Source organism: Mustela lutreola, chromosome 2, assembly GCF_030435805.1.
Source record: "Mustela lutreola isolate mMusLut2 chromosome 2, mMusLut2.pri, whole genome shotgun sequence".
In the NCBI taxonomy this organism is placed as follows: domain Eukaryota; kingdom Metazoa; phylum Chordata; class Mammalia; order Carnivora; family Mustelidae; genus Mustela; species Mustela lutreola.
The window spans coordinates 51,564,405-51,591,430 of record NC_081291.1 but is presented as its reverse complement, the minus strand read 5'-3'; the positions used below and the strand labels follow the sequence as shown (position 1 = coordinate 51,591,430).

Here is a 27,026-nt window from a genome sequence, read left to right as displayed (position 1 = left end):
AGTAGTTAAGGGACAAAACAGTTATTAAATCAAATGTTTCTTTAATAATTTTAGAAATTGTTAGGAGAGCTGATTTCCAAACAAATATATTTCATGCAATCCTGCAGATGGACAAAAATATTGGCTCAATTTGAAAGTCCAACTTTAAGAAAAATCACGAGACAAATCTCTACACTAAAAAAAAAAAAAACCCAAAACCCACAACACCCCAAAAACCTGTTTTTGGTTCTAGCCAGTTACCCACTTTTATGAAATATTTGACAAAGCAAAATTTTATTACCAGAGAGGAATTCAGACAGCCTTTGGAGTCTGTTGAAATGGGGTTTGAATATATAGGATGTTTTAATTTTTTATTTTACTTGCCCCTCCTGCCCCTGCAACCTAGGCATGACTTAAATCATCCTATCTTGTAACCAAACCAACGTGAGTTCACTTCTTGGTAAGTCACAGATGTACCAGGTAGAATTGTCACACAGGGTAAACTTTATTTGCAGCAAATAAGGAGACCATGGGCCATAACTTCAAAAGCCATGGCTTTTGGGTGAATGGGTTCCTTTTGTTTAGTTTAGGATGAATATTTAGATAGAGAAGCCTTGTCATCTTGGGTAGTGGCAGGCATAAGGTGACACATGAGCCTTAAGGGAATATGCCTGTACAGACATTATATGTATATAAATGAGGCTTGTGGTCCTTCTTGCGTGTAAAGTTTATTATTATAATGAGGTAAAGGTAGTTGTTGGTCATTCTAGAAGTCATTCAGTGGTCATCTGTGCAGACATGAGCAGAGAGGGATTTATTCTGGGTGGTCTGGGCCAGTTTGAGCTCTTGTCAGGGCTGTCGCTGTCACTTGAAGGAGGATTTGGTTTCCATTTGCCTGAGTTAAGAGATAAGCTGGAAAGAAGAACTAAAGGAAAAATGTGGGATAAAGGTCAATGAATGCTAGTAGGTGGGTAGTAAGGGTCAGGTGTTGGGGTCTAGCTGATAACAATCTGTTTTCCTTTCACTAATCTTATCCCACATTTTCCTTTCAAAGGTGTGTGTTAATAGCATTACATTTTTTTTTAAATCCTGAAAACAAATTATATTGAAAAATCATTACCGTCATTTAGGGCCCCATATGTTTCAATGGTTTAAGTAGATTTGAACATCTTTTTTTTTTTTTTAAATATTTTATTTATTTATTTGACAGACAGATCACAAGTAGGCAGAGAAGTAGGCAGAGAGAGAGAGGAGGAAGCAGGCTCCCGGCCAGGCAGAGAGCCCGATGTGGGGCTCGATCCCAGAACCCTGGGACCACGACCCGAGCGGAAGGCAGAGGCCTTAACCCACTGAGCCACCCAGGCACCCCTATCTGAACATCTTTGATTTTCATTTTACTGTAAAATATATGATTTCACCATTTATTTTTTGAATTTTCAGAATGTGGCAGAAGATATAAAACATTCTTCAATCAAGGGCTATTATTTGTCCCTTTGTCTGGGTTTCTGGAGGCCAGGTTCTAGAGCTAAACTTGGAGCAAAATGTTATTGTCTGCCCCTCTGATAGCCATTTCCCTTCTCTTCCCAGCCCAGGATTGCGTTTTCTCCTCTCAACCGTGCGTTCTGCGTGAGGCACCAGTCCCAGCTCTAGTCCTGGGACTCAGGATCTCCACTTGGTCCATCAAATCATCAAATCCTTTGTCCCATCCGCAGCATAGGGAAAGGGAAAACCGCAGAGATTTCTTTAAGGATGGGCCACATGACCCAGCTGTAGCCAATGAACTACATCTGAGGCTTTCCTGGGATTGGCTGGAGAGAGGCAGGAGCCCTCCTTCCATTGGTTATTATTATTATTTTTTAAAGATTTTATTTATTAGTCAGAGAGAAAGAGGGAGTGAGAGCACAAGCAGGGGGAGAGGGAGAGAGGCAGAGGGAGAAACAGGCCCCCTGCTGAGAAGCAGCCTAATGCAGATCTTGATGCCAGGATGGTGGGATCATGACCAGAGGTGGAAGCAGATGTTTAACCACCCAGGCTCTCCTTCCATTGATTCTTAAATCTGGGAAAAGGTGAAGCTGGAGGTGCGGCAGCCAGTTTGATACCCTGAGATGAAAGCTTGAAGCTATGGCAGAGGCTGGAGACCTTTGAGGAGCCCAGGGATGAATGAAACCCCCACTGAAGAAAGAGCTGGGAAAATTCAGCGGAAAAATTCAGTCCCCATGACATCATTTGAGTCTTACGCCTGAGGCCAGCCCTATCATTAGAGTGTTTAGTTGTTCAAACCAACAAACCTCCTTAGTTGCTTAAGCTGGTTGAGATTGTATTTTCTGTTGATAAAAAGTCATGCCAGTGCAGGTCTGGAGTCCAAAGGTATTGGGAATTTGCCAAGATACAGCTCTAGGTGCTGAGAATGAGGCTGGAGTACGGTCATCAGAGCTGGGCTCCAATGCCTGACTCCCTCCCCTCCCTAGCGCCTGCGTGGAGGAGGCGTGACTCAGTGCTGGTTTCTGTTGGAGAGATGCTAGAGTGGTTTATGCCCTTGTTATCTCAGCTCAGGTCTGGTCTGGAAACTAGCAGCAGGACTGGACTTGGAGATGGGGGACCATAACCCTTCAGCTGTGGAGAGTGAAGGGGCAGGTTGGACACATATTGTCAAGGACTATGGTAAGACAGAAACTTCATGCTGTGTTACATATCTTCATTGCATGGACCCTTTATTCTCTCCAGGGAATGTGTCTTTAATTTGGGTCTCTGCCCTAAACATCATCCCCACCCTCCTGTGGTCTGCTGAACTTCCACAACTGGGTTAGACATCTCTCCTCAGTGTTCTCCTAGGCTCTTTAACGCAAGGAGCATCACATTTTCATCCTGTATTTTTACTCACTCATCCAGCAACTATTTATTGAGTGCCTGCTGTGTGCCAAGAGCTATTCCAGGCACTGGAGGTATACCAGTGACCAAGACAGACAGAAATCCCTGCCTGCAAGGAGTTACATTCTAAGGGGTGGAGAGAGGCAATAAATAAGTAAATTATAAGCTATATTCAAAGTAGATGTGTGCCAAGGGGAAAAAAGCAGGAAAAAGAGGATGAGGCCTGACAGGGAAAGTGGTGACAATTTTTCATGGACTAGTGAGGGAAGACTTCATGGGAAGGTGGCATTTAAGCAGACTTGAAGTAGATGAGTGAACAAGCCTTGTAGATATCTGCGGGAAAAGCTCTCCAGGTGAATGGAAAGGCAAGTGCAGAGGCCCCGAGGTGTGCGGGCTTGGTGTGGCCGAGGAACAGCAGGGAAGCCATCGTGGGCAGAGTGGAGTGAGCACAAGGGAGTGGAGTAAGCAATTGAGGTCAGCATGGGGTTGACAGGGAAATAAGGATCAGAGGTATTTCAGTTATTTACTGCTGTATAAGGAACCACTTTAAAACTTAGTGGTTTAGTGTAACACTTTATTATTTCTCATGATCCTGTGGTTTGACTAGGAAGTTATCCTCATGACTTGAGAAGTTGTGAAAATATGAGAAGAGGGTCTCGTCAGGGGTCCCTCTTGTGGCTGCTCAGGCAGGACACTAGGCTGGCTGGCCCTCTCTCCTGATGTGGTTTCTCATTATTCATGTGTCTTGCCCAACTTTCTTATGTGGCAGAGGGGTCCCAAAAGGGAGCATTCCAGGGGGACAAGCTCCAGTGTGGAAGTGCTTTTCTAGCCTTCTATCACATTTGCTCATGTACCAGTGGCCAGAGTGCCCATATGGCCAAGCCCAGAGTCAATTTAGAAAAGGACCACATGAATACCAGGACATGAGATTCACTGGGGCCACCCATGAAGGTTTAGGGATCCTTTTTTCTAAATCTATTGAAAGAGTGGGGCAAGGGTGTACATGATTGATGGGCTTTGGGGTTGGGCTGGAATAGCGGAGAGAGGCCAGGTCAAGAATGTTGACCACATTCCTGTGATCTAGTTGACTAGCTTTGTCCTTTGGTAGAGCCAAGGGGTCACTTGAGAAAACTGCATAGTTCCCCACTGTTTCTATCAGCCTCCACTTCCTTTGATATGAACACTTGGCATCTTCTCAGTTGCATTTAAGGTACTTTGCAAATACGTTTTCATGACAAGCCCCCAAACTCAGTCTCTAACCAGACTGCTGCCCTTAAGCTGCGCCTAGGTATGAATTTTGGTTTTACCACTGACCCTGTACATGAAAAGAAATGGGATCTGGCGAATCCATCAGGTGAACCAGTGCCATTGACCTTAATTTGAAAGAAATAGAGATGAAACTACAAGGCACTGGTAGCCTGCCAACGTGATCGTTCATTGATTCATACAACAAATATTTGCTGAGCACCTGTTATGAGGTAGGGATAATGCCATCACCATCATTTAAAAGGACTACAGAGGGGACTCATAGAGGGGACCCTGAAATCTGTGCATTGAGTCTCATTTAATAATAACTCTCATTGATAATTGCTTCCTCTGTGAGATATTCATAAAGAAAGCTTTTAGAGAGTCTTCCCTGAACTGTAGATTCCCTTCATGTCCTTGTCATCCATAGCCTTTGGAATCGTTTCAGTGCTATTTTGATTATTTTGTTTTTCAAAGTAAAAATTCATCTATATACATTTTGTTGATTTTATTAATGATACATAATTGTTGAAAAATACCCAAACACGCTGACAGTGAAAAACAGAGTGTACAGTTGTTTTTTTTAATTCTACCATCCAGACGGCCGTAGTTACTATTAACATTTTAGTGTGCAGCCTCCAGACACTCCTCAGTGAATATCCACATGTGATGCAATAAATGGGATCATGTTCTAACCTGAGTTTAAAAAAATCTCATTTTGTGGACGTGCAACTTTATCCAGTCCCAGACTGAGGGATATTTAAGTTGTTTCCAATTTTGCAACTAGGATTAAGTAATTTTTTGATTCTCTGACTTCAACTCAGACCCTGAGGTTTTCCTCTTTTCTGGAACATCCTTTTACTTTGCTGAAGATACTATCTTTGTAGGCTTTTTTTTTTTTTTTTTAATCTTGGCAGTTTTGATTATTGATAAATATTTTGTTTCCTCAAATAGGAACTTCTAAATGGTTTTCAGGTAATATATAATAACTTTTAAAAGCCTCTTTCTCCAGCACCTGTCTGGTTCAGTCACTAGAGCATGCAACTTTAGGTCTCAGGGTTGTGAGCTCAAGCCCCATGCAAGCCTAATAAATAAATAAATAAAGGGTTCTCTCCATCTTTCCCTTAAATACAGCCTATATTGGCTGAAGAAAACACCTCCTGAATAACTGTGGTGGGTTCCTCGGCTGGCCATCTCCCTCCACAGTGTTAAATTAAATTGTGTGTAACCATGGTTACCAGGGTGGCTACCCTTACCAACTTAAAGTGATGTCATACACCCAGCCTTTCTAGCCCCTGTGACCCCTGGCTTGCCTGTGTGTGCAGAGGTTAAACTCCCTCCAGAAGTTTGGTGTCCTGGCTGTGGGGTGTGAGAACGTGTGTGGGGGGAAGTGAGGTGGGCAGTGATGGAACATTTTTTGGCCCTCTTCACCCCTGAGAATTAATTCTGAGCAGTGCGCTGCCATTGTAACACTTGTCACATTGCATACTAATCCTTTGTTATGTGACTGTCTCCCCATCTGTGGCTGTGAGCTCCTCAAAGAGAGGGAACTTTCTTATCGGTCTGTGTCACCCAAGTACCCGGTGCAGTACCTGGATATTTGCTGAATGGATGAGTAAGTTCACGAGTGACTGTCTGAGTTAGTGAGTGAAAAAATGCAAGACAAATCCTGATATTACAGCCAGATGTTGCTTGGGTGCTCAGTGTGGGGACAGAAGAGGATCGTGGCGAAGGCCAAGGCACAGAGGAGCGCAGCCTTAAGTCTGGGGTCTTTGGAGCGAGAAAACCAGGGCTCAAGTCAGGCCCAGGCTACCTACCTGTTGTGTGACCTAGAGCAAATCACTCAACTTGCATGCACTTAACTCTCCTTATACATAAAAAGGGGATTAATTTAGGTAACTGACAGATACAATAAATTTCTTTTAAGTGCAATGTGCTAGACACTCTTCTAGGTGTTGGGGAATCAGCAGGGAGCACAGTCTTTTGTGGCAGCCATGGGTCACCCTCTGCAGAGCAACTTTAAGAGAGAGCCCCCCGAAAGGGTGTATTTAGCTTCAGTCCCCCTACCCTGCTCCACTGTGTTCTTGCTGCAGCTGTGGTGAGGGTCCTAGGGCACTGCAGCCTGGGCTTTTCTCAGCCAATCCTACCTTCCCCCTGTCCCTGTGACAAGGTTGGAGGCTTTTCTGCATACTCCTGCTCCTTCCCCTTTTATCCTTCTCAGACATTTCTCCCAAGAATTCTCCTGCATGTCTAATTCTGTCTTGGCGTCTGCTACCTGGAAGGCCCAAACCAGCAGCTTTGTTCTAAAGAACCTTCCCGAATAGAGGTCAAATAAAATACACCACTGAAGGTGATTGTCAGGATTATAAGAGATGATGTTTGAGAAGGGCTTAGCAATGGGCCAGCCCCCAGCAAGAGCTCAGAGATGTGCACTGTTGCTGCTGTTATTGTTATCCTCACTGATTTTGTTCCGCAGGTGAGCAGGGAGAAAATGGTATCTTTCAGGTGTCAGTTTCATGAGTTGGTTTAACCCAGTGGGCTGTACCTGACTCCAGGTATCCTTCAGAGTTTCTTCAGGAACAAGGGGCTACAAATAGGAAACGGCAAATCCCAGGAAGATACTTTGTGGCCTTCAGGGACCGATCATGGAGCTTCCAGAAGAATCTTCTGGTTCTAGGTAGGTCCGAGTGTAGATGGGGGGGAAGCGCCTGAGCTCTGTCCCTCGCTGACAATAACACTAGTCACTCACTGAAGCTTGGAGGTACAAGAGTATGGAGCCAGATGGCCCAAGTTCAAATACCAGCCCTGCCATGTACTTCCTACCTCCCAGGCTTGTTTTGTAATTTAGGTAATAAAGATCGAATGCTCAACATAAAGTATATGAAAATGGTTAGTCTCCTTACTTGCCCCAACAACATTTCATTCTACTTTGTTTGGAATAGTTAACATGTGTGTAACTTCTCTGGGTTGGCAAATTATGGCGTGCCTGAGCTAGGGATTCACTGACCTGATCTCTGGATTACTAGGAAGAAGAAGAAGGTCTCATGACAGAAAGGAGGGAGGGTGTTTGAGCACAGAAGAGTAAGGGTTTTACTGGACCGATATTTACTGAGGAGCCACCATGTACCAACCCCTGGGTACTGTGTTCATGAAGGTGATTAGGACACAGGCACCATTTCTGAGGAGTTCAGATACTAATTTGGAAGCTGGGGGTGGACAAACAAACAGGTATGTAAATATTGCACTGGGTCCCATGACAAGGCAGACACACAGGGTTTGGGAGCATGTGATTATGGGTATAATTGTTTTTGACATTTCTTCCCTCCCAGAGTGGGTGAAACTTCCATGGCTCCTAGATTTTTTTCCCATAGCATACATGTATACTATGGGTACTCACTCTTAATTAATATGCATAATATTAATAATATTATTATAATGTAAAAAACACTCAAAAAGTACTAGTTAAATCAATGGGCATAAAATTTCAGTTATACAAGGTGGGCAAGCTCTAGAGGTCTGCCCTACAACATAATGCTAATAGTTAACAATACTGTACTGTATTACACACTTAAACATTTGTTAAGAGAGTAGATCTTATTTTAAGTGTTGTTCCGTTAAAAACAAAATAAACCCAAACCAAAATCAAGAAAAAAAAAAGTGAAAGAAAAAAAATAGGAAAAAATAGAGGCAATGTTACAACTTATCAGAGTGCCTAGGACAAATATTATATGATTTCTTGAAGTTTATCATTCATTTACTGTTCACTTCATTTCAAAATAAAGTGGTGAGGAAATGTACGAGGGAGAAAGTGACAGCTATTATAAATATTGCCATCTTTGCTAATGTTTTGCCGGTCAGAATTCTCAGGTTCAGAAAATTTTGTGTGTGTGTGTTTTTAATATTTTATTTATTTATTTGACAGAGAAAGAGAGAGATCACAAGTAGGCAGAGAGGCAGGCAGAGAGAGAGGGGGGAAGCAGGCTCCCTGCTGAGCCACATGCAGGGCTCGATCCCAGGACCCTGAGATCATGACCTGAGCCGAAGGCAGAGGCTTAACCCACTGAGCCACCCAGGCGCCCCTCAGGCTCAGGAAGTTAAAGCACCTTGCCAGGGACCGACCTGTACACAGCTGAGTATGGACCGCTCAGTCACAAGGTACCCAGTGTCTGAGTTCAGGCGTCCTGCTCTGGGACATTATCAGAATTTATCACTAGGTGGCGCTCTTCCCATGGGATAGGAACCGACCAAGGCCTGGCGGTCAACTAGTCTTTTCTCACTGGAGCCTAGCCTTCTAGAGCCAGCAGTGATTTTGAACATGTCTAAGCTAAGAGATAGAGGAATAAAGCTCGAAAGTATGTCCTGAGACATACTCAGAGTCACCTATGGTCACCAGGTGGTTTTGGGGTGGTGTCTTAATTCGCCATTTCCAAATCTCATTTGTTTCTGGCGTGGTATCCCTTGCCCACAACTCCATAGCTGCTTCTGGACCCTTCCTTGAAGAGCTAGGTGCTTCCCTTTGGGCAGTTGCTACAGTCTGCTATTTGGGTGTGGAGGAGGTATTTAGGAGCAGGGCAGAGGTTTGAGGCAGCCTGGGGGCATTCCTCCCTCCCCGCACCCCACTCATTTCTTATCCTTTCCCAGAGTCATTCAGGGGTAGTGTGTGTATTGCTCAGGGTAGGGACCCTAGGGCCAAATCACCCTTGTTCAAATCCTCATCCTCCTCTTACCAGCAGTATGCTTTGGGCAGTTGGTGAACCTCTGTGTCTCGTTTTCCCGTCTATAAAATGGGAATTAATAGAATACCTATCACATAGGATCTTTGTGAGGGTTGAGTTAGTGTATGGAAAGCACTTAGAATACCTGTAAGCATGTGGTAAGAGCTATAGAAGTGTTTGCTCTAGTATTATAATTCAACAGCATCCTATATGCTTATGAGTTTACATGAAATGCCAATATAATTCATCATACTCCCCACCTATTGTCGTCCCATAGTGTCCTTTTCATAATGATACCTACCATCTACTTGTAGTCCTGCTCTGCAGTATGCCAAACCTATGATTTCCATATCTCAGTATCCACAGAACAAACCAATGTTCCCGTTCCCTGCTCCAGGTTGAGGCTTCGACAGGACTGTCATTCCTAGGATCATGCAGAAAGTGACAGAACTCGGACTCACACTCAAGACTGTCTGATGAAGGTTTTCACCACTACACCATTCTACCTCCTCTTTGAGTCAATTACAGACACCAAAACCAGCCCCAGGAGTCCTAGGCATCAGCTATGCTCACAGAGTAGAAGTCATTCTTCTCTGGGGTGAGGTTTCTTATCACTCTTATCCTGGGAGACAAAGGCGCAGATTTCACAGATGTCTCCCTGCTCCCCTGCAAAGACACAACATGCTTTGACTGAAAAACAAAGAGGCCTCTTTAGATTAGATCTGAGTTAGCCATGCAGCCAAGGGCCACCTGCCCCCCCTCCCCCTGTCCTGTTTACTCTGAAGCTCAAAGGCTCTTCCTTGGGCAGGTGGGGAGGTGGAGTCTCAGGCACGTGAGTTTACTTGAGTTCTAGGCAATCCAGGATGTAACACAAGCTCTCAGTGACTCAGGCCAGCTTATCTGGGATTTTTCCTCTCTTGGCATGTGAGAGAGTCTGTGCAGTATTGACATCTTTTAGCCAAGAAATAAACAGCAGGCACCAACCTACAATTGCAGAATCATAGAATGTTAGGGCTGGAAGGGACCATTGGATGTGGAAATTAGGACTCTGATGAGGGACTCTGACAGTCCTCGAAAACAGAACTTGAAGGTCTCAGCACTATTGGCATTTGGGGCTGGCTGATTCCTTGTCGTGGGGGCTGTCCGATGTTGAGGAGCATCTTTGACCTCTACCCACTAGTTGCCAATAGCAGACCCCCAGGTGTGCAACAACCAAAAATGCCTCCAGACATTGCCAAATGTCCCCTGGGACCACAGCTCCTCTCCTTTCTGTTTTCCACTCATCTTAAAAACCAGTGCTCTAAAATCGGGCTCCTTCCCTTCCAGAAACACGTATTAAGAGCTTGCTATGGGGCGCCTGGGTGGCTCAGTGGGTTAGGCCTCTGTCTTCGGCTCAGGTTATGATCCCAGGGTCCTGGGATTGAGCCCCACATCGGGCTCTCTGCCAAGCAGAGAGCCTGCTTCCTCCTCTCTCTCTCTCTGCCTGCCTCTCTGCCTACTCTCTGTCAAATAAATAAATAGATAAGTCTTAAAAAAAAAATAAAAAAGAGCTTGCTATGTATGTACTGGTACATGATTCAAGTATGGGCTCTGTCCTTAAAGAACTCAGGGACTGGGGTGCCTCGGTGGCTCGGTGGGTTGAGGCCTCTGCCTTCAGCTCGGGTCATGATCCCAGGATCCTGGGATCAAGCCCTGCATCAGGCTCTCTGCTCAGCATGGAGCCTGCTTCCTCCTCTCTCTGCCTGCCTCTCTGCCTACTTGTGATCTCTGCCTGTCAAATAAATAAAATCTTTTAAAAAGCAAGCAAATAAAACAAACAACAAAAACAACAACAACAAAAGAACTCGGGGACTAAGTGGAGAGACAGAAAGGGCTGCACAGGTGGCCAAGTATGGGAAACCCCTCCCAGGGACAAGAAGTAGGTACTCTGAGGAGCACAGGGGAAGACCACACCGACTGGGCAGATCTGAAAAGGTTAGATCCTTCAGGTAAGGACATGGCAGTTTCCCAGGCAGACAGAGCCGGTGAAGGACATTCCAGGCAGAGGAACGGAATGTACGAAGGTAAAGAGTTGTAAAGTATGATGTGCTGGTAAAACAAAGTATTTTATTGTGATTGTCCCCCACAGTGCCGCTGGGAGGAGGCTAGGGAGAGGCAAGGCAAGATGACGGATGATGATGGCAGTTAACACATACTGAGCACTTCTTCTTCCTCTTCTTTTTAAAGATTTCATTTCTTTATTTAAGAGAAAGAGATAGAGAGAGAGAGTACGAGCAGGGGTAGGGGAGAGGGAGAAGCAGGCTCCTTGCTGAGCAGGGAGCCTGACATGGGACTCAATCCCAAGACCCCAAGATCATGACCTGAGCCAAAGGCAGACACTTCACTGACTGAGCCACCCTGGAGCCCTGAGCGCTTTTATGCCAGACGCTGCTCCGAGTGTCTTACATGTATTGTTTCTTAATCTTCACAGTGATCCTTTGAGGAAAGTACTATTATTCCCTCTGCTTTACGGATGGGAAAAACGATGCACAGAGAGATTAGGTAACCTGTCCAAGTCACACAGCTGTGGAAATTTGGTTATAGTTATATGAAGGGTTTTAAGTAGAGCAATATAGCAATGTCATCGTCAGTGTCTTAGTTAACCTTTGCTTCATAACAAACTTCACTACAAATTTTCTAGTTTAATCAAAACCATTTTATTGTATTTCATGATTCATGAGTTGGCTAGGGCTCAGCTGGGTGCCTCCTCACTGGACTGGCTTGGGGTCTTTCCTCAGTAGCAGTGAGGTAAGTGGCTGGGGCTGCAGTTTGGGGCTGAATATCTGGCACTTTGGTATTTCTCTCTCTCTCTCTGTCCCTGTGGACTTCTCCCAGTGACCTCTCTCCAATAGCATAGCCTGTTCTTGGTGGCTCAGAAGCTGCCAGGCCTTCTTAATGTCTGTATTCAGTGTGTCACTTCGTCTGTGTCTTTCTAGTCAAAGTGATCACAGGCACAGCCCAGATTCATGAAGAAGGGGCAAGAGGTCCATCTCTGGCAGGAGGATTGGCCTGTGTGTATAGGGAGGGGTGGAATTGTTCAAAGCCATTCTTGGATCCTAGTTATAGGATCCTAGAATCCTAGGATCCTTGGATCCTAGCCATATTTTTATTCCAGAAGGAATGTTCTGGCAGCATTGTGGAAGTGTATTGAAGAAGGCAAGACTAGAGACTTGAAGATGAATTATGAAGTCATTATAATAGCTTTGATAATTTTGGTTGTGTTGGTCCCTTAGCTTCTCTTTTCCTTCTATAGAAAGAGCAGAGTAATTGTGTTTTGTTTTGTTTTGTTTTGTTTTGTTTTTAAAAGATTTTATTTACTTATTTGAGAGAGATCACAAGCAGGCAGAGAGGCAGGCAGAGAGAGAGAGGAGGAAGCAGGCTCCCCGCTGAGCAGAGAGCCCGATGTGGGGCTTGATCCCAGTACTCCGAGTTCATGACCTGAGCCGAAGGCTGCGGCTTAACCCGCTGAGCCACACAGGTGCCCCGAGTAATTGTGTTTTAATAATAGTAACAACATAATAATGATACTAGCATATATTTATTGAGTAACTACTATGTGCCAAGTACTGTGATAAATACTTTTCTAGATGATTTAATCCTCACAATGATCTCACGAGGTATATGCATTCTTACATTACCTTCCAGAAAACTGAGACCAAGTGTATTAGTTTCCCAGTGCTGCTGGCACAGAGTACCCCAGACTGAGCAGTTTAAACAATTTATTTCCTCACAGTTCTGGGAGCTAGAAGTCTGAGATAAGGGGTTGTTGGAAGGGTTGATTTCTTTGGAGGTCTCCCTCCTTGGCTTGCAGATGACCACCTTCTCCCTTTGTCCTCACAAGGTCTTTCTTCTGTGTATGTCTGTGTCCTAATCTCACAAGGTCTTTCTTCTGTGTATGTCTGTGTCCTAATCTTTTGTTCTTATAAGAACCATAAGACCCATAAGACCTCATTTTCACCTTAATTACCTCTTTAAAGACACTGTCTCCAAATACAGTCACATTGTGCGCTAGTGAGGATTAAGACTACAACATACGAATTTTGAGAGGACACAGTTCCGCCCATAGAATCAACAAATTAGCATATATTTATGTAGTCAATAGATAGGAAGTGAGAATTTGACCTGAGTGTGATTTTAGTCTCCTTTATTAACTACTCTTTATACTGTTACCTACAGTTCTGTTCAGTTCTTGTCCCAAGCAGAAAAATAGCAAGGTGGAGGAAGGCACCAAACCTGCTTAGCTTTGCATGTAGGATCTAGCTATTTATAACCCGAGATGCAGAGACTGAATTCTAGTTACTTGTTCTGTGTCCTTCACTTATAGCTCTATCATAGTGATCTTTTTAGAGGGACACTGAAAGGTGGCAGGAGTGGCATATCCTGGTAGAACCATAAGTGAGAATGATAAAATAATGATCACTAATACTTTATGATTGTGTACAGTGTGCCAGGCAGAATGCTAAGGGCTTTACGCACATTTTTTATTTCTCACAATAATCCTATTAGAGAGGTACTATTATGTTTCCTATTTTACATATGGGGAAATTGAGGAGAGTGGTGAGTTCACCTGTCTGAATTTAGCCCAGTGGTAAGAAGTGGCAGGTCAAGCTGAGCACTCAGGAAGTCTGAATCCAGAACCTGTATTCTTAGCTATTATCTTTCCCTGATGCCCCTGGGAACCTGGTCAAGCATGAGTCTGTACCGGTTCCATTAAAAAAGGCTGAGTTAGAGAAGGCTCATTAGGCCATCATCTATCTACCACCATCAAGATACTTACTGCTACAAATCAAAATAAAATACTGATACTAGTGCTTCCTGATTTAATAAAATACTGATACCAGTGCGTCCTGATTTATTAATTTTAGAAATCACCTTTTTGACTTGCTGTTATGTAGAATAAAAACCTGTTACTTGCTTCTGACCCTTTCCTGCAAACTCCTATCATCAAAGAATAATTTTTGTTAAAGCAATATTTATTGATTATTATATTATGTTTATATACTTGTTATCCCCCGCAAAGCCAAAAAGTGTACTGTGATTATATTTCCTTCTTTGTATAAATTCTTATTTTTACTGGAGTTGATAATTTTAAAAAAAATTGTTACATAAGTTAACCCATTTATTATAGGCTGGCAATGTTTCAAATGGTGGCGCTTCTACTGGTCTTTTCAACTCCTTCAGTCATCTGATGGCAGACTTTACTGTGATGGCAGAAGTGGTGGTGTAGGTCCAGGCGCCACCAGCGATGGTTTTTGTGCAGGAGCCACAATGCCAGATCCCCACAGCTCATCTTTTCATCTTGGTTTTGCCACAGAAGCAGCAAGTGTACTTGGCGCTGGCTTATCTCAATCTTCATCAGCATCTTCCTGAGGGAGGCGCCATCACGGGTCCCATATTTGCTCACGATTCCGACCTTCTTGGTGCGTTTAGCCATGTCGCCGCAAACTAGGTCTGAGCCCAGAGAGGAAGAAACTCAGTGTGCTGATAATTTTTGTTGTTATTGTTTATTTCTTTTATTTGCATTATTTTTTATGTACCTGTTCTTTTCTTTGCTGTGAGAGCATTCAGGTCTATAAGACATTTTTCATACTTACATGGATATACTTTCTAGAGCTTTCCGGAGTCTTCCTGCTCTAGATAGGTAAGTTTTTCATTAGGCCTTTCACCTAGTTTTTATTCTGCAAATTCTCTTTGCTTCTCTTCTATGTTGGAACCTCTGTTTCCTGGGTTCCACGTCTTATTTCCTTGTTCTGGTTTCTGTTGCCTTCTAAGAGAGGTACATAGATATAGATTTTGTGAGTCCTTGCTAATCTGAAAATGTCTTTTTTTTCTACCCCTGCTCTGGATTTAGAGCTTGGCTATATAGAACTTAGGTTACAAATCATTTTCCCTTGAAGGCATGTTCCACTCTCAGCTTTCACGGTCATTTTTGAGAAGTCTAATACCTTTGTCTTTGCCTTTGTATGTGACTTAATTATCTGGACACTTCTAGTTCTTCTGTGTATCCCTGGTATGCTAAAACTTGGCATTGGTCTTTTTTCATTCATTGTGCTTTTTTAAAAAAGTATATTTATTGGAGAGAGAGAAAGAGCAGGTGGAGGGGCAGAGGGAGAAGCAGACTTCCCACTAAGCAGGGAGCCCAGCTTGGTCGCAGGACCCTGAGATCATGACTTGAGCTGAAGGCAGATGTTTAACTAACTGAGCCCCCCAGGTGCCCCTACTATGCTTTCAGTTGGATACTCTTGTCCTTCAGTTCCAGGAATTTTTCTTAAATTATTTCTTTTATAATCTTCTCCTCTGTTTTCTTATTTGGGCATTAAATTCAGTTGAGTCCTCAAGTCTTTAACATTTATATTATCCCTATTACTTTTCATCATTTTGACTTTTTATTACTTCCAACCTATTAACTCTTTAATATTGATCATCATTTTTATTTCCAAGGGCTCTTTTTGTTTTTCATAGTGTCCTGTTCTTTAAAAAATTGATGGAAGCAATATCTTCACTTAATTTTCTGGCTATATTATAGTTTTTATATAAAGCTTTCTTCTGTTCCTGGCATCATCAATTTCTTCCTGGGTTAATTTTTTTTTTTCTTTTCTCGGACTGTCTTGATCTCTGTCTTTCATGATGGAAACCTTCCTCAAACGTTAGTGATCCTTAGTTATCGTCTCATATTTTAGGGTAAGGCACAATACTAGCCTTATGTACATAGGCAGAGCTTATCAAGTGGAGGCTTTCACTATTGGGTTTTTGGTGGGGATCTGTTTTGTTAGGGGAAACCCAGATGTCACTACCCATTATTTTCTCCCCCTGAGACAGTTCAATTTTTTAATGAGAAGAAGTCTTCATCTTCTGCCTCGGAGTAACGTGCATTCCCTGCATTTCAAGAGCAGAGTCAGGAACAGGATTGGGGGCAAGGAACAGGATTGGGGGGTCCCATTGCACAGGATGCAGTCTCACCAAGTCTCTCCATTGTGCAACCTTACCCTCTCCTGCTGGCTCTCTGACAGTCGCACAAGAGCCTGGGGCCTCCCCTGTTCAGATTTCCCAGGGATTAAGCTTCCTTTTTCCTGCCTGGGTGAGGGGTAGCTGCTTGGCTGTTGGGGCAGAGGATGTTTTCAGCCTTGACCCTCACCCTGGCTCATCCCTCCCTCTCAGCCCGAGTTGTTCAGAACCTTTTTGGGGCAAATCAGTTTGCTTCTCATCCGTAAGCCCCCTTGCTCTGCTAAGATGGTTACCATACCTCCATCTGCTTTCCATCTTTTAAAAAAAATGAAGAGAACAAATGCCAGAGCACATGCAAAGCTGCTCCACATCACTAATCATTAGGGAAATACAAATAAAAACCACAGTGAGATACCACTTCACACCAAGTAGGATGGCTGTTTATCAAAACAACAAAAACAATGAAATTTTGGGTGGATGTGGAGAGATTGGAACACTTCCACACTGCTGGATATAAAATGGTGCATCTGCTATAGAAAACAGTCCAACAGTTCCTTGAAAAGTTAAACATGGAATCACCATTTGTTCAGTGATTCCACTTCTGGGTACATATACAAAAGTTTGGAAGCAGGGACTCAAATAAATATTTGTGGATTGATATTCACGGCCACATTATTCACAACAGCCAAAAGGTGGAAACAACCAAAGTGTCTGTCAATGAATGGATAAACCAAATGCAGTATATCCATATAATAGAGTTATTATTCCTCCTCAAAAAGAAATCAAATTCTGTCAATTACACCTCAGTAAAGCTGAAAACAAAATATAATCTGATTTCGTATGGGCGGAAAAGGAATGAAATTCTGATACATGCTACAATTCTGATACATTTAAACCTTAAAGACATTGTGTAAAGGGTAATAAGTCAGACACAATAACAGGACAAATACTGTCTGATTCCACTTAGGTTATGTATCTAGAGTAGTCAAATTCATTCAGACAGAAAATAGGATAGCAGTTACCATGGCTGAGGGGAGGAGGGAATAGGGAGTTGTTTAATTGGTACCAACTTTCAGTCTGAGAAGATGAAAATGTTCTGGAGATGGATGGTGGGGATGGTTGCATAACAGTGTGAATGCACTTAATGTCATCAAATGATACACTTAAATATGGTTAAAGTGGTAAGTTTTATGTATATTTTATAACACAATAAAAAAAGCTAAAAAATCACTTGCCTACTTTGGTTTCATTTCACTTTCTTTGTCCGCATGAACTGTTAAAAAGAAAACAACAGGTCCAAAATGGAGTCACTTATGGTAAGATCCTATGTCAGCAAACCAAGACTTAATACCTAAACCTAACTGCAGTTTCAGTCCTTCCAGGAATGTGACCTTTAACCAGTCAACATGGAATTTCCTGATCAGCACTAGAAAGCTTACTGATAGGTCCCTTCCATTCCCCTTAGGAGGGTGACCTTGCCTTAAACAATGCATTCTTTGCTAATAATTTCCTTTTTTCCTCTCCCTCTATGTCTCTATGCCTTTAAAAAAAAACAAAAAACAAACAAAAAAAACCTTTCCTTTTCTGTAGCTCAATAGAACGTCTTTCTATTTGCTAGGTGAGATGCTGCCTGATTCATGAAGCATTCAAGAAAGCCAATTTGATCTTTTAAATGACTCAGTTGAATTTTTGTTGTTTAATAAGACATACTCTTTTTTAATTTCTTTATTGCCATTTTAGTGGGGTCTCAAGAAAAAGAGGCTTAATAAGTGTGTGTGGTCAATCCACCATATAGAACTAACTTCCCTCAAGTATTTTTTTCAGTGCTTGCTACACGGATAACGCTGTGCTAGAGAATATAAGTATGATTGGTTTCCATGTCAAAAAAGAAAAAAGTAGCAGGCACAATACTCCATCTCAACTTGTATGCTATCAAATACAGTTTTGGCTCTGAGGTCACTAAAGCAGGAAGAAAATGGATTTGCTGCAATATTTAATATATTTGCTGTCATTTTGGACCATAGCCCTTAGTTGCCATAGCAACAGACCAGAGCAGGAACTTCATTAGAGGAGGAGCTCCTTGGATTTTAACCATGTTATTCAATCAGGCATGAATGATGAGGTAGACCATCACATGGCACCCATAAGATCTTTTATTTTGATAAGCTATATAATTAGCTAAATCTAATAAGTCTTTGGAATGAGTAAAACAAAAACCTAAAACCTCACTTTTTGCATCTATTCCAAAGTCATTAGTAGTTAAAAGATTCCTTTGGAATTTCCTTAGTGGAACTATCCAAAGCATTGCTGGCAATAGTATCTGAGCATCCCCTTCATCAGCAAAGGGCAGGAAGGGACACCAAAAGATTAATGATGGGTAAGAGCTTACTGTTATTGGCATTTTGAAAGAAGATGCCTGACATAAGCAAGGCCATAAAAACAAAGAAATTATAATAGTCAAGTTTTAGGTCTTTGTTACAGGTGGGTGGGGAGCTATTTCTTGGAGGGAAGAAGGGCACCTTCCCAAACACACATACACACACACACACACACACACACACGAAAAACGCTTTGACCTTAAAAACAAAGAAATTATATTAGTCAAGTTTTAGGTCTTTGATACAGGTGGGTGGGGAGCTATTTCTTGGAGGGAAGAAGGGCACCTTCCCAAACACACACACACACACACACACACACACAAAACGCTTTCAATAGCAATTTCAATGCAATGTTCAATATTGCAAGGGACTTGGCAATAAAGTGTAATCAGAATCAGACAGAGGAGGGGTGGTGGTAGTCACCACCAGGGATGGCTTTTGGGAAGACATGAGTTTTAAGAAGAGTTTTGGAAAAAAGAAAGTCACTCTTTTTTTTTGAAGAAAGTCACTCTTGAGGAAGGCAGAGGTATTTCTGATTCATTAAGATCTTATCATCACTCCAAATACTCAGTTCATCTGCTTGTGTTTCAGTCAGACTGATTTCAAACATTTCCCCCTTACCAGCCTTCCAGGAGGCACTGGGCAGAGCAATCCGTTGGAATCATATTTTGGTGCACCCACTCATGCAGGTAGTTATTTCCAAGGCTCTTTACCAAGGCTGGAAATCAATTGTTTTGTTGACTTGTTTTCTATCCCCCAAAGGGTAACTTTTGAGCTCAATTCTCCTATTTACAATACTGGTCTATTTTACTGCAAATATTCTTTCATTGTGTTGCTCTCTCCTGGATACAACTGTGGTATAGTCAAATATCTAAATGAAATAAATAGTTTTCTTTTTCTGGTTTTTGTTTTGGATCTTTGGTTTTTTGGCTTTTGTGGGGGACGGCAGTTGCTAACCCTAAAGCCCTGAGCAAGGTATGGTATGGTTTACAAGAAGGGCCAGATGCAGCCCCTTCATGCTCTTAAGGCACAACAATAGGAGAAATGACAGAAGACAATCAGTGATTAATTAACAAATGAGTGATAGATACCAGGTGGTCCTAACCTGAGCTTCTCAGCCCCACAGGGTAATGAGGGAGAGTAGGGAGGGCTGTCTGTGAGCTATTTTCGGTACTTCAAAAAGACTAACCAAAAAAGCTCGTATTTACCAGAGATTAGACGCACAGGCTAATTAAGCTAAAACATCAGGTTTCCTCGCTCTGGGCTAGAATTACATCAACTCAGTATAGAAACACCAGTTACCCCATGCTGACTGGAAGCTCTGACTGGCAGTTCCCTTGTCTTTGATTAATAAAACATGAGAAAAGAAATTATTACGTGATAAGTGTGCTCTGTTTGATAGGCAAAAAGTACTTCAAAGCATGGGACTTGTGAAGGGAGGATGATGTTTGTTTTGGGTGAAAAGACTCAGAATTGGTGAGATGGACAAGAAATGACTAGGAGAAGTTTAATATGGACAGAGAGCAGCAAAGGAGGGTCACTTGAACCAGGGGGTAAGAGATGTGGAGGACTCATCTGTGCAGTGGTTCCCAAAGTGTGATCTGCACCTACAGCATGAACACCACCTGGAAACTTCTTGGGCTTCACCCGCTGACTCAGAAATGGGGGATGAGGCCCAGCCATCTGGTCTGACAGGCCCTTCAGGTGATTTTGATGTATGCTGCAGTTTGAGAACCTCAGATCTATAACGTCCTTGCCCAGATTTGAAGGATCAGTGGAATAGGAGATGATCCTAAGAGATACTTGTTCAGCCTGAAAAGGAATCGCAAGAAACAAAACAAAAGCAAACCAAAATGAATCACTAATGAGAAGGTTATTTCCTTTTCTAATCTCCCATGCCTTTTTTTCTTTTAAAGATTTTATTTATTTGACACACAGAGATCACAAGTAGGCAGAGAGGCAGGCGGGTGGGGGGGGGCGGGAAGCAGACTCTCCGCGGAGCAGAGAGCCCGATGCAGGGCTGGATCCCAGGACCCTTGATCATGACCCGAGCTGAAGGCAGAGGTTTTAACCCACTGAGCCACCCAGGCACCCCTCTCATGCCTTTTGATAACATCACAGAAAAAGACTCAGTTTGATCCTGGTAGGTTTTTAATTTTTTTTTTTTTTTTTTAAAGTAGGCTCTGCATCCAACATGGATCTTGGGCTCATAACCCTGAGATCAAGAGTGCCATGCTCTGTGGACTGAGCCAGCCAGGCATCCCTCCTCCGCTGGAGGTCTTTAGAAAGAAACATTCAAGTCTCTTTTTAAAATAAAGAGAACAGGTTTCATTCAGGTTCAGAGCCTTGACAGGTTTTGGAATATGAGGGTGATGACTTGGTTCTCCTTCTTATGCATTTGTTTTTTACAGTTACCTCTTCTTTGGGCAAGTGATTCGATTTTCCTTTTGAAAAAAGGATATAAGACGTTCTTTTAAAAATTTGTTTATTAAAAATAAAATGAAATAGGGGTGCCTGGGTGGTTCAGTTGGTTGAGTGACCGACTCAGATCATGATCTCGGGGTCATGGGTGGAGCCCCGCTTCAGGCTCCATGCTCAGCATGGAGTCTGCTTGAGGATTCTCTCCCTCTCCTTCTGCCCCTCCCCCTGCTTGTGCACGTGTGCTCTTTCTCTAAGTAAATAAAATCTTAAAAATGAAATAATTTTTTTAATTGAAGTATAGTTGTCAGGCAATAGTATATTAGTTTCAGGTGCACAACATAGTGACTTGACATTTAAGACATTATGAAAAGTTCACTATGATACGTGTAGTCATCTGTCAACATACAAAGTTATTACAATATTATTGACTATATTCCCTATGCTATACTCTGTATCCCCATGACTTATTTTATTTTTTATTTTATTATTTTTAAAAAGATTTTATTTATTTAACACAGAGAGAGAGAGAGAGATCACAAGTAGGCAGAAAGGCAGGTAGAGGGGGAGGGGGAAGCAGGCTCCCTGCTGAGCAGAGATTCCTGATGCAGGGCTCGATCCCAGGCCCCTGAGACTATGACCTGAACCGAAGGCAGAGGCTTAACCCACTGAGCCACCCAGGCGCCCCCCAACCCAAGACATATTTTATAACTGGAAGTTTGACCTCTGAATTTCCTTCAGCTATTTTGCCCATACCCCCATCAGTTTCCCCTCTGGCAACACCAGTTTGTTCTCTGTATTTATGAGTGTGTTCATGTTTTGTCTTGTCCCATTTATCTGTCTGTTTGCTTTAGATTCCACATCTAAGTGAAATCATATGGTATTTATCTTTGTCTGACTCATTTCACTTAGCATAATATCCTCTAGGTCTACCCATGTTGTTGCAAATGGCAAGATTTTAATTTTTTTTATGACTGAGCAACCTTCTATTGTCTATACATACTACCTCTTTATCCATTCTTTTATTGATGGATGCTTAGTTTGCTTCTATATCGTGGTTGTTGTAAATAATGTTGGAATGAACATAGATAGGAGGGCATGTATCTTTTCAAACTAGTGTTTTTGTTTTCTCTGGGTACATACCCAGAAGTGGAATTACTGGATTATATGTTATTTCTATTTTTAATTTTTTGAGAAACTTCCATACTGCACCAGTTTACATTCCCACCCACAGTGCAGAAGGGTTCCCTTTTTTTCACATCCTTGCCAACACTTGTTATGTTTCGTCTTTTTGATACTAGCCATTCTAAAGGTGTGAGGTGATATCTCTAAAATATTCTTCACGAAAGCTTTTTTGTATAAAACTGCGATTTGGTTTAATGAAAAAAGATAAATACCAATACTAGAGGTATGTGGAAGTGGAATTATAATAGGCAGTAAATATATCACTGAAACCTGTGAAATATATTCAGGACAACAATATGTGTTTGTGTGTGTGTGTGTGTGTGTGTGTATTTTCTCTTGATGCTTGGATGGATGGGTTTGTATTTGTCCTTGCTCATCAGTGTTTTTGGAGAATAGGCCACAAATAAACACACACACAAACACACACACACGTGCATGCGCACACACTTATACCACTGAAGCAAGTACAAGAAAAAACCCATCACCATTTGTGGAAGTCATACAGAATCCTGCACAGTGAAGGGATCACCTCAGTACTTTGGAATTAGTTTTGCCAGGATTTTGTGATACTTTATCTTCTAAAGTACAAGGTTACTGAGATGTACTGAGAGCCAGAACATAGGCTTTGTAATCTCTTGAGGAAAATGAGAAAACAGTTCTTGAATAGGTGACAATTAACAGCATGTTTCCACCCATACCAGGTTCATGGAGATGCTTTTTCATCACTTCATTTTGAGTCAGGAAATGCCAAAATTAATTGATTTATGTACAAATATAGATGTGTTCCAGCCTGCTATGGGCAGGTTTATTCAGGGGGAAATTATACTGCATTCCTTTTCCACACAAGATTTTAATTACAGGTAAAATCTGATAAAAAACAATATAAAGGGCATCCTCTAAGACATTGCTTCTCTAAGTTTTTTGACTTCAACACATAAAAACACATTTTATAGCTTGGCCCAGCATGTGTATAAGCACACACTCACACATACCAACATGCACACTTTATATCACTTAAACAAAGGTTTATTTTCTTTATTTTTTTCCTAAAGATTTTATTTATATATTTGACAGAGACAGCGAGAGCAGAAACACAAGCAGGAGGAGTGGGAGAGGAAAAGCAGGCTTTCTGCCTAGCAGAGAGCCTGATGCAGGGCTCAGTCCCAGGACCCTGGGGTCATGACCCAAGCCAAAGGCAGATACCTAATGACTGAGCCACCCAGCCCCTAAACAAAGATTAAATGAATTAATACTCACAGCAAAGGACACATGTAAGTGACTTTTTTCTATTTTTCTTAAGATTTTATTTTTAAATAATCTTTATACCTTGTGTGGGGCTTGAACTTACAACCCCAATATCAAGAGTCACCCTACCAACAGAGCCAGCCAGGTGCTCCTGTGAATATTTATGCCATTCTATGTCATTAAAAAGTGATTTCCCAGTCTGCCGATCTTCCCTCCCTGAGGATACTGATTCAGTAGATTTGTGATGGGACCTGGAAGTCCGCAAGTTTTGATATATGAATCAGATGGTTCCGATGCAGGTGGAACTTGGCCACACTGTGAGAAACTAAACTACTTTAAAGGTAAACAACAGTCAAATCCTAAAATGTTAGTATATGAAGAACCTTATTACTCTTGTGGTCAAGTTCAGAAGCACCTCCATTACCTGCTGGATAAAGCTCAAATGTAGGTTGACATTCAAGGCTAGTCCCTGCTGAGTTTTTCAGCTATATCCCCAGCTGCAACCTGTTGCCTTTCCTCACTCCTTTTCCACATAAACAAGCAACATTAAACCATACATCATGCTTTTATGTGAACTTCCATTTCTTACAGTCTGGAGGAGTAACTACTTTGACTGATCCTCCTGTTGGAAACAACTAAATGTGCTGGATAACATATAAAAGCCATTTTGAAAAAATGTGTTCGTGAGCCAGCGGTTATTAAGGAATCCTCAAAGGCCAAAAACTAAGAAGGGTAAGCAGAGCCCCAAAGTTGGCTTTTGCCTCATAGATACTTGCTGAATGAGATGATTTTCAAGCTCTCATTTTCCATGGAAGAAAGGAGATGAATCCTAGAATGTGCCCAAAGTGACAGTCTAATAGGACCCCTCCCATTAAGTCAGGACCTCAGGTAGCCATGGCTCAGTGTAAAGGTGATTTAGTGCAAGGGTAGTTTAGAACTAAACCTGTCACAGAGGGAAAAACAATTGCTTGTCTTAAACAATGTGGCTGGGTGGAAGGTTAAAAAAAAAATCTTTCCTGAGAATTTGTAACCATAAGTCAACCCTTTTGAGGATCTATGAGATGAATTCATGTTGCCAAAGTGATGCTAGCTACATTGAAGGGCTAGTTCCCTTGAAGTGCCTAGCAGAACAAAATGCATACCCCCTCAGAGTAGCTCGCATCCTATGCCTCAAAGAATTCTTCATGATAAATTTCTAAGAAATTTTAGCTCCTACTCAAAAATGATAAAATACATTGAGGAAGCCCAAGAAAATGTGAGTACTAAGCCAGCAGAAACAACAGACAACAGAATCAGACCCATGAAGAATGCAGAGTGGAATTATCAGACAGAATATAAAAGAAGTATTTTAATATGTTTATGGAAATAAAATTATGAATAAAGAATCAGACTATAAACTGACAGAGTATATTTGAAAAACATTTTTAGAAATGAAAAATTATGGATTCGACACTTATGAATTTGATACACCAAGGAAAGAATCAGTAACCAAGTAGAGAGCTCTGAAAAATATATTCAAAACACAACACAAAGAAGAGACAAAGGGATGGAAAATAGGAAAGAGACATTAAGGGATCTGGAAGATAGAATGAAGCAATTTCGGGCGCCCAGGTGGCTGGTGGGTTAAAGCCTCTGCCTTCGGCTCAGGTCATGATCCCACAGTCCTGGGATCGAGCCCCCCACCGGGCTCTCTGCTCAGCGGGGAGCTGACTTCTCTCTTCCCCTTCCCCCCCACCCCTGCCTCTCCGCCTACTTGTGATCTTCGTCTGTCAAATAAATAAATAAACACTTTAAAAAAAAGAATGAAGCAATTTAACACACAAAGAATGTTCCATAAGAAAAGAGAAAGAATGAAACAGAGATAGTATTTAAACAGATAGTAGCTGAGGTCTTCAGTATTAGCGAAAGATACCTGTCCACATATTCAGGTAGCACAGTGAATCTCAAGTGAGATAAAAAGAAATCCAGAGTACACTTGTCTTGAGCACTGAATAATTTACAGAATTGCTGAATCATTATATCGACACCTGAAACTTGTATAACACCATATGTTAATTATACTCCAATAAAAAACATTAAGTGAAAAAAAAAAGGTAAGAAATCCATACCTGCACACATCGTAAAACAAAACTGTAGAACACCAAAGAAGAGAAGATCTTGTAGCAATCTCAAAGGCAAGATAGATTAAAGAATGGCAATTATCGGGGCGCCTGGGTGGCTCAGTGGGTTAAGCCGCTGCCTTCGGCTCAGGTCATGATCCCAGGGTCCTGGGATCGAGTCCCACATCAGGCTCTCTGCTCAGCAGGGAGCCTGCTTCCCTCTCTCTCTCTCTGCCTGCCTCTCTGTCTACTTGTGATCTCTCTCTGTCAAATAAATAAATTAAAAAAAAAAAAAAAAGAATGGCAATTATCCTGACAGTTGTCCTCGCAGCAGCGATAATAGAAACCACCGAAATAAGTGTGCTGAGAAAGTAACTGTGAAACTAGGATTGTAGCAAAAATATTTTTTAAAGGAGGAGGAAATAAAGATATTTGCAGATAAAATCTGAGAGAATCCATCACCACAGACTCTCACTAAAGGAAACTGTAAAGAATATACTTTAGGCAGAGGGAAGGTCTGAGATGCAGTAACAAATGAAGAGCAAAGGAAGTGCTAAATACATGTACAAATTAAAAAAAAAAAAACGATTTTATAAGATAACAACTATGTCTTGTTAAAAAAAAACAAAATGTGTGATAACAGTGGTTCTAAATTGGAGAGCGGAGATGACCAACGTTGGATTACAATCCCTGTTTTGGGGAGGCGCGGAGGATTAAGATACTGATCTGTTTTGGATTTTGACAAGCATCCATGCTGACATTTCTAAGGTAGTCACTAAAAGAAGAGGAGTGGAATGGTCCCTACCTCCTCCCTGTACAGTCTCTGCTTTTCACGCCAGCGGATTCCTGTGACTTGGCTCTGTACTTCCAGGCTGTGATATACAGGTGGAGCAGTGGGAATGGACTGCCATGTGGGTAGGAGTATTTTTATCACTGGCATTATTTGGAAATGCCAGTATCTAGTAATAACAAAGCATAGTAACTTTCAGTAGATTTTATTATTGTGTTTATATTCTTTTCATCTCCAACACCATGGCACTGTTCTTAGATTTTCATTGATAACTTTTCCCTCTCTCCGCAAACTGATTATTCAGTTTGCAGATGTTTGGCTCTTTTCATCTTCTTCTTCCCTTTTTTTTTTTTTCTTGCCTCTCTAGTAAGCTCTGTGCCCAGTGGGGAGCCTGAACTCATGACCTCAAGATCAAGAGGCCCGTGCTCTGCGAACTGAGCCAGTCAGGTGCTCCTGTTCATTCTTTTTTTAGATCATTTCCTCCCTCAACTATATACCCTAGTGTGGTGGTTCTAAAAGTATCCCCCTAGGATTCCCAAGACCTGGTCAGGGGGTCCTCAAGGTCAAAATTATTTATTAATCTAGAAGTATCAGATGAATACTAAGACCATTATCTGTCATTTCATTGTGTTGGCATTTGCACTAATGGTGTAAAAGCAATGGCAGCTCAACTGGCAACTTAGCAGAAATAAGGCAGTGGCACCAGACTTCAAGGGTTAGTTACGTTGCATACCAGTGTAGGGTGATTGTCTCAGGAAGTGCAATTGTGCTGAGCTGTGAGCTGAACTAGCTGCTTTTTTCCAAAAAACCTTCATTTTTACTTGAAAGAATGGGCGACAGAAGACTGTGGGGGAAGATCTGTGCTTCAGAGGAAAACTGCGCGGCCTGTATGTAGCACGTGCTTAACCAGGGGTGTGATTCTATGGAGTTATTTTACAACTCTCTAAGTTGTAGATAACTGATAGCAATGCAAAAGAATTCTTGTCTGTGGAGATGCAAATGAATCCCACCTGGCGAGGGACACCCTTTCCCCTCTTTGAAAAAGCCAGTTTTGTGCTGTTTGCACATGGAACATTCTTTTATTCATTATAAATTTGTGCTTCTTGGACTTCTTTGAACT

At 42.0% G+C, this 27,026-nt stretch overlaps 1 long non-coding RNA gene and 1 pseudogene across 1 annotated transcript in view; one reads left to right on the top strand and one right to left on the bottom strand.

The window, feature by feature from the left end:
- The window catches only part of LOC131824190 (uncharacterized), a 38,102-nt gene extending 33,168 nt beyond the window's left edge, over positions 1-4,934 (top strand). Inside the window, exon 5 of the long non-coding RNA XR_009350777.1 lies at positions 1,567-4,934. This is a non-coding gene — a long non-coding RNA (uncharacterized LOC131824190). The remainder of the gene's footprint in view (positions 1-1,566) is intronic.
- A 4,456-nt stretch (positions 4,935-9,390) lies between these two features.
- Positions 9,391-14,280, bottom strand: LOC131825528 (large ribosomal subunit protein eL43-like; annotated as a pseudogene).
- Between the last annotated feature and the right edge of the window lie 12,746 nt (positions 14,281-27,026).